The 6,950-nt window shown below is 50.9% G+C and overlaps 1 protein-coding gene across 2 annotated transcripts in view; it reads right to left on the bottom strand.

Moving 5' to 3' along the window:
* The window catches only part of CXXC5 (CXXC finger protein 5), a 113,053-nt gene extending 111,088 nt beyond the window's left edge, over positions 1 to 1,965 (bottom strand). The window contains exon 1 of one of the 2 annotated variants that reach the window (XM_063130159.1): positions 1,914 to 1,964. The gene's annotated coding sequence lies outside the window, so the exon portion shown is untranslated. Of the gene's footprint in view, positions 1 to 1,913 lie in introns of both variants that reach the window. The other variant, XM_063130158.1, reaches the window with a different exon arrangement.
* Between the last annotated feature and the right edge of the window lie 4,985 nt (positions 1,966 to 6,950).

Here is a 6,950-nt window from a genome sequence, read left to right on the forward strand (position 1 = left end):
GGAGCCCTCCACTGTCCCCCACAGGGCTTCCCCGCAGGCCCAAGCGCTGAGCAAGGGCATCCTACAAGCCCCCCGAAAGTCTGGAAACGCACAGCTAGGCATCAAACAGAAAAGAAAAATGGGGAGGGGGGGAAAGCTGCCACCGCCACATGGGTGGGTGGGAAAAGGCAACCCGTGAAAGAGAAGCAAGCGCAGCTGCTGTCTGTTTCCAAAACAGTCGGGAAGTGGAATAAGTGGCCAGAGCGGCTAACTTTTTTTGGCTTCCAATTCCTCACGCCGTCTGTGAGCGTAACCCTGTCCCCCAAAAGGAAAAGAGGAAACTCGGCTGCCAACAAGTCCCTCCGCCGCCCGTGCCTGTTGGGGCACGGTCATCATCGGGAGCCCGGCGCTGCGGGCGGCAGGCAAGGACGAGCCCGCCCGGCTCGCTCGCCCACTGCCCAGCGGCCCCTCGCGGGGAAAGGCCGAGGCGAGGCCGCTGACGTCCGCTGCAGTGGCTCCGCTCGCGGCCCGGGCGCCGCTCTAATCCGCCGCCTGCTCACACCAGTGGAGCAGGCGCGGCGCGGAGGGTCAGCCAGACCCAGCAGCCTCCACCGCCCGCGCGCCCGCCCGCCTGCAGACACCACCGCTGTAACCTGGGAAACGCACCACCGATTAGGCGGCCCAGGGGGCGGCGGCGGAGGGGGGGCTCTCTCGATCTCCAACGCTGCGGCCAGCGAGGGAGAGGGGGCGGGGGAGGGAGGGCAGGAGACCCCCGCAATCCATCCTGCGCCCTGGGAACTGGCATCTGTCGCCCTATTCCAGGGGCGGCGGCGAGCCTTCCAAACAAAACTTTGCTCAGCAGCTCCTCGCCGAGCGCGCGCCCCGACCCAACCACGCACCCACCCCGACCCAGGCACACGCGCGCACCCCCGAAACAACGTCCAGCAAGCCAGGACTCGCCCGAGCCGCCCTCGGAGCCCCACTCACAGGACTCGGCGCCCACCTCCGGCCGCTTCTCGGGAACGGCGCTCAGGTCTCTGCCCCGGGTTGGCTTGGGGGGATTCCGGAGCGGGGGGGGAGCGCGGCCGCCTTCTCCGGGCGCCTCCCGAGGCTGCTCTTTCGCCGCTGGCGCTGCCGAGCCTCGCACGCGGCACGCACACCCCGAATCCCCCCTCGCTTTTTGTCTGGAGCCACTGATCTGAGACCGGCGTGGCGGCGGCGGCTGCTGCAGCGGCGGCGACACCTCCCCGGAAGGAAGGCAGGCGGGCAGGGAGGGACGGAGGGAGGCAGGCGGCGGAGAAGGTGGAGGGGAGCCAGCGGACCTGCGCCAGCCGCTCGGCAGCCCCGGAGGGGGAAGGAAATTATTTCACCGCAGCAAACTTTTCCGCGAGACTTTCCCTCCTCCCCTCACCGCATCTGCATATTTAGCCACCAGCGGAGGCCTTTTCAGACTCTTGCACCTACCAGAGAGCGCGCGATCCGGAGCAAAACGGGGATCAGCAGCAGCCAGGAAGGGGGAGGAATGGAGCTGCTGCCGCCGCCGCCGCCACTCCGGGCAGTCCGTGTGTGCGTGTTACGCGCGCGCTGTCGCCAGCCGGATTAAAGATCCAAATCCGGAGCGTGCACCGTAATGGTGCTGCTGCTGCTGCTGGTGATGATGATGATGATCTTAACACCTGCCCCAAAGGTATCCCCGCGAAGAAAGGGGCCCTGGGGGCAGCCCACTCCCCGCCGAGCACATCAGGGGTGGCCGCAAAGCCCGAATCGGAGGGTCGTGGCGGGCATACAAGGCAGAGGTCCGAGCTGGCAAAGTCGGGATTGCAGACAAGTTGGTAAAGCGGCAGGCAGCGGGCGAAGGCAGCTCTTCCCTTGGCCCTGCGTCCCTCCCTGCCTGGCCCGATCCCTGGCCCGTAGCTCCTTCTCGGAAAACCCACCTCTACATCCTCGTTCTGCAAGTACCGAGGCAGGCGGACCACATTGCAAAGGGCTGCCTCTGGCTCTTGCTCGTGCTCTTGCTGCCGCCGCCGCTATTGCCGATGCCCGAGGCTGCAGATAAAACCCGGACCGGACTTTCGGCGCAGGCACCGTCTTAGCTGCCCGCTTGCTCCTCTTCCTCCTCCTCCGCGCCTGCACCTCGCGCTCTCTTTGCCCTCGTCTTCGGCGCTCCCATCGTGGACTCCCCTCTTTCTCCCCAAAAGCCGAGCGAGACTAATTCCGCAGCAACGGCTTGTGCCGACTCATTGGGCTTCCAAGGCGGGCCGGGGCGCTCTCGCCTGCTCGCCGCTGATGACCCTGATTAACGCAAACAGCCGCGCTCGCGGCGGCGCGTTCTCCACCCCGGTCCTTTGCACCTTCTTATCAGCTCTCCTTTTTGCCATTCACTATTGGTCTCCTTCCTTTGTGGCTTTTTGGCCCCCGCTCCGCAACACAGAATGCCAACAGCCACATTGCCTGCTACAGTCCTTCCCCTTTAAACACACACATACAAACAACCCAAAGTAGATGCAAAACTTTGAAGTGTTGCTAGTTGCATGAGGCTGCAACGCACCGAGTCTCAAAATATCTCAAGGATCCAAGATACTTGCAAGGCTGTTGCAGATCTACCAAAGCAAATGCAGCCCTCTTGGAAACGTTTGGCGTTTCCAGTTCCAGTGTGGCTTCGGAGGGACCGGGGGAGGGGGGCGCTTCTCACGTGGGGGCGGCGGGGAGGAGGGATAGGGAGGGGGGACCGAGGGGAGAGGAGTAAGCCAGGATGTAAACACCTCTTAGCTTCGGAAAGAATCGTGGTCATTGACTAGCTGATAAATGATACAAAGAAGGCAAGTTTTTGCTTACAAAAGGGTGGTATTTAATATTGTATGTTAAACAAATATTAATTTTAGTTCTTCTAAAATGCTACAAAGTGTGGCAGAAAAATTAAAACCACAGTAGTTCAGTCCCTACACACCATCAAAATACAGTATAACTGGACCAGCTGTTGCTCAGACTGTAATCGGCTGTCATCTTTCACTGAGATCTACGCAGAGCCTCCATCACACCTACTCCCCCCCCCCTTTGAGTCCACTGTTTCCCCCTGTTTCCACAGCGAGTCTAACGCCAGGCACTTTCATGTCTGTGCATCGTTGCGTTATTTCAGCTCATGTATCTTTTCACCCATATCGCTACTGTGCTGATGAAATCTCCCGCCCTGCCCTCTACGTTCTCCTTCCCCATGCAGTTAATTTTATATACATTTCTGCACAAATACAATAGTACAGCAGCCTGAAACTGTACAATTACGGTAAAACAATACTCTATGCTTTCCCCTAAGATCGTATTAAATGATATAAGTGAAGAGATAGTATTACAATTAGGTGGTCAATGTTGGCATGGCAATTGGAAGCTGACATTGTTCTGGTCAAGAAACCTAGACATGCCTACTCAGGGGTAAGAACCATAGAGTTGAATGGGACTAAGTCCAGACACAGACGGCAGCGGCCTTGCTCGCCTTCTCCGTGCCCTCTCTCCCTTCCCCTTCACAGTCGAGCAGTTGAGTGGAGAACCGCCCCACCCTCCTCTTCCGTCAGCGAGACCATCCTTCGACACACACGCCCCCAACTAAAAATGGGATGTTCTGATATAGCGCAAGGACAGCAATATACATGACGGAGGAGCAGCTTTATTGTGCACGGAGGGAGGAAACGGACTTTCCCAGCTCCAAAATAAGATGGAAAAGTAAGAAGAGGCAAGATGCATGCAGGACAGGGACAACGTCCTGCGAGTACCACACTGCAAAAACACAAACCAGGCATAGCAAGAGCGTGATAAATCGCTGGTGTGATAGAGCTCACAGTCAGAACCTTGAATCTCTAGGGATCCCTCTAGATTCCCATGGCAGCATGACTCATGATGCTACTGGGAAGGCACCTCCATTTTCTGTTCTCCAACACAAAGGGACTCCATTTGACTCCATCTTTATGCAGAATCAGATGACAGATGCTTGGAAGACACTGCTGGACACTGGCAAAGTAAGGCACAAAGTGTGGTCATATGAGACAGTCCAGCCAAAGTTAGGAAGTGTTATTTATTTAATTTATTTATTTACAGTATTTTATTTAGGGTTCACGTGGATTGCAATTTCAGAACATTAAGCATGTGCTTGATCTTGACTGGATCTTGCTCACTGATTAAATACTATCAATTAAACTTTAAGTGCTATAACCATTTTAACAATCCTAGCTGCCAGCATAATATAAATATTTTTTTTGTTAAGTGCCTTTTTAAAAAGCCCTTAATGTTGCACATAAGACAAGCTGTGCGAAATGAGTTTACAATTTAGTTCAGGGACGAACAACTTGCAATCTTCCAGATGTTTTAGCCTACACCTCCCATCAGCCCTTGCCAGCATGGTGAGGGATCATGGGACTTGTGGCCCCAGAGATGTTTTGGTTTACAAGTTGCCCACCCTTGATCTAGTTTAATGATTTATCATCTAGTCAGGGACAATGATGGTGCCATTGGGCTGGCATATCCACACTGATGGATGGCTTTATCATGGAATATCTTATTTCTTGTTACTCTCCCTGCAGCCCTCTTGGTATTGCACAAGGATTAATGGTGGTGGTGTTTTTAAATAGCTACTGTTCATAATCTTTAGTCATATCTGAACTAGTTCCACTGAAATCAATCAGATTTAAATTAGTCGTGACTAACTCAATCGCCATTGATTTCAGTAGAGCTAGTCTAGGTATGGCTAAATATGGATCCAACCCTGTGCCTCCAATGATTTTTCATGAACTTTTATCCCCACTCTCCTCCCCATTTCTAAATCCTGCAAGACAGCTTCCAAAATAGCATCATACTAATGAATTATCACTTAATAAAAGGCCAATAAAACCAACATAAAGCAGTAGAGCCAGTAAGAGTAAAACAACAACACAGGTCAAAAACCTCCCATGAACAGAATAGTAGTGCCTTGACCTGGCATCTAAAAACAAAGAAAGGGCAGGGGGGGGGGACTTTGTTTCCTATGGCAACTACTTCCAAAGCCTGGGTGCCACTACAAAGTCCTCTCACATGTACCCATCCAACATACTTTAGATTGTGGTGAGTCACTGGAAGGGCCTTATCCAAGGTTCTCAACATGCAGATAAGCGCATATGGGTGGAGGTGGCCCCATAAGATAGCCTGATCATTTCCAATAGTAGCCAGTCAAAAGCATTAAGGAATGCCACATGCAGGGCATGAACAGTAATACTTAATAGACATTGATAGGCTTATCCTTCATGAATGTATTTAATCCTTTAAAAAAAACACCCTCTAAAGTAGATCCATCGTCACTTTTTATGGCAGTGAATTCTATACATTAATTATGCATTGTGTTAATTACTTTCGTTTGTCGGTCCTGAACCTAATGCCAGCTAAAGGCACTGGGTGATCCTGAGTTCTAGTATTATGAATGTTTCACCTGGTCCCACGATCCTTTAATGTTGTTTGAAGTGCTACGTTTTAGTCTCCCTCTTCTCTGTTGTAGGGTCAAAAGGTCATGTGACCTCCTCTAAGCAAATGTGTAGCCAGTCAATAATTGCTGGTGCCAGAAGTTATTGAGTTGGCTAAAAAAGCAAATGGATGAAATTCTTTTCAAGTCACATGAGGCCCCCTCTATCACACATGTCTCTTATGTAATGAGCACAACGTCTTCCGTGCTAGACAAAGGAGAAGAACTCCTGGTCAGATGTGAACTCTTTCATGAGCCCATGTAGGATATACATGCAATAAGCATTAAGCAGAAACGGTGATAAATGTCTGAGAAGTCAACTTGAAGCACTGGAAATGTGTATCTTAAGTGTCCTCAGTGGTGGCTGTCTTGCTCAAATGCGTGTGGTGGAGGAGGGCAGTTTGGGGGTGCAAATTCTGACAAAACAATCATAAATAACTCAAGCAATTTTAGGGGAACATTTCTTTAAAAGACAAAATCATTCATTCATTACAATTCTATATCATCCAACAGCCAAAACTCCCTGCGTGACTTACAAACAATTAATACTCTAAAAATACAGCATGATAGCATCAGGGTCGTCCCTAGGATAAATAGCACCCTGGGTGAGGGGTGCCGTTGGTGTCCCCGCCTCCCATGGTCAGCTTTGCAGAGGGTTTATGGGGCCTGGTGAAGGTGTGATGTTGGTGGCCCTTCTACTGCTCCCACACGGATATGTATACAAAGCTGGGGGCCACATGCAAAAATTATTGCATGCATGGAGTACATTTGAGAACTCTCGCTTGGACTCCTTGTCCTAGGATCAAGCAGAGTAATAGATGTGCTTCATTTTTTCTTTTATGGGCATAAGGGATCGGTTTGTGTTTCTCCTGAGGACTTGGTCCCATTCAACTCTCCTTGTGTTTCTCCAAATTCCAAAACTCTACTGGCAGAGCTTATTTCTGCTTCCTGGGGCTCAGTCTCACAGGCCTTCTGGTTGGAAGACCTGCCATCCAAACCATTGATAACGACATTACTCAAAACTTTGACCTCTCAGCCATTGTGCTACAAGTCAAAGCTCAAAAAGCCACATTCTAAGCCATGGCAGTGTACTATGCAACAGCAGAACTATCACAGGTTTTAATTTTAAGATTTTGTTTTGTTTTGTAGCAGTTCCTATCTTTTGGTAAGCATTCTTTACTTTAGAATATCCATTATTTTTATCTTTAAAAATAATAAAGGAAAGTTATAAATAAAAAAGGTATCCAGCTGACCTCTTACAGCTTCCAGTTTTATTATTATTTATATAGTGCTTACAGTGTTTACAGCATTTGAATTGGTAAGTGCTTGCCTCAAAGTAAAGCTGTGTTCCACTGACTTTTACCTAGCGCCAAATACATCAAAGTGGAAACTGAAGAAGACACGTACTTTAAAGCTAACTGACGGAAGATCGTTTTTGTAGTTAGTACCCAAACAATCTGTAGAACTTGGGTGGGGGGGAGGTTACAGAGCCTTG

This window comes from Elgaria multicarinata, chromosome 7 (assembly GCF_023053635.1).
Source record: "Elgaria multicarinata webbii isolate HBS135686 ecotype San Diego chromosome 7, rElgMul1.1.pri, whole genome shotgun sequence".
In the NCBI taxonomy this organism is placed as follows: Eukaryota; Metazoa; Chordata; class Lepidosauria; order Squamata; family Anguidae; genus Elgaria; species Elgaria multicarinata.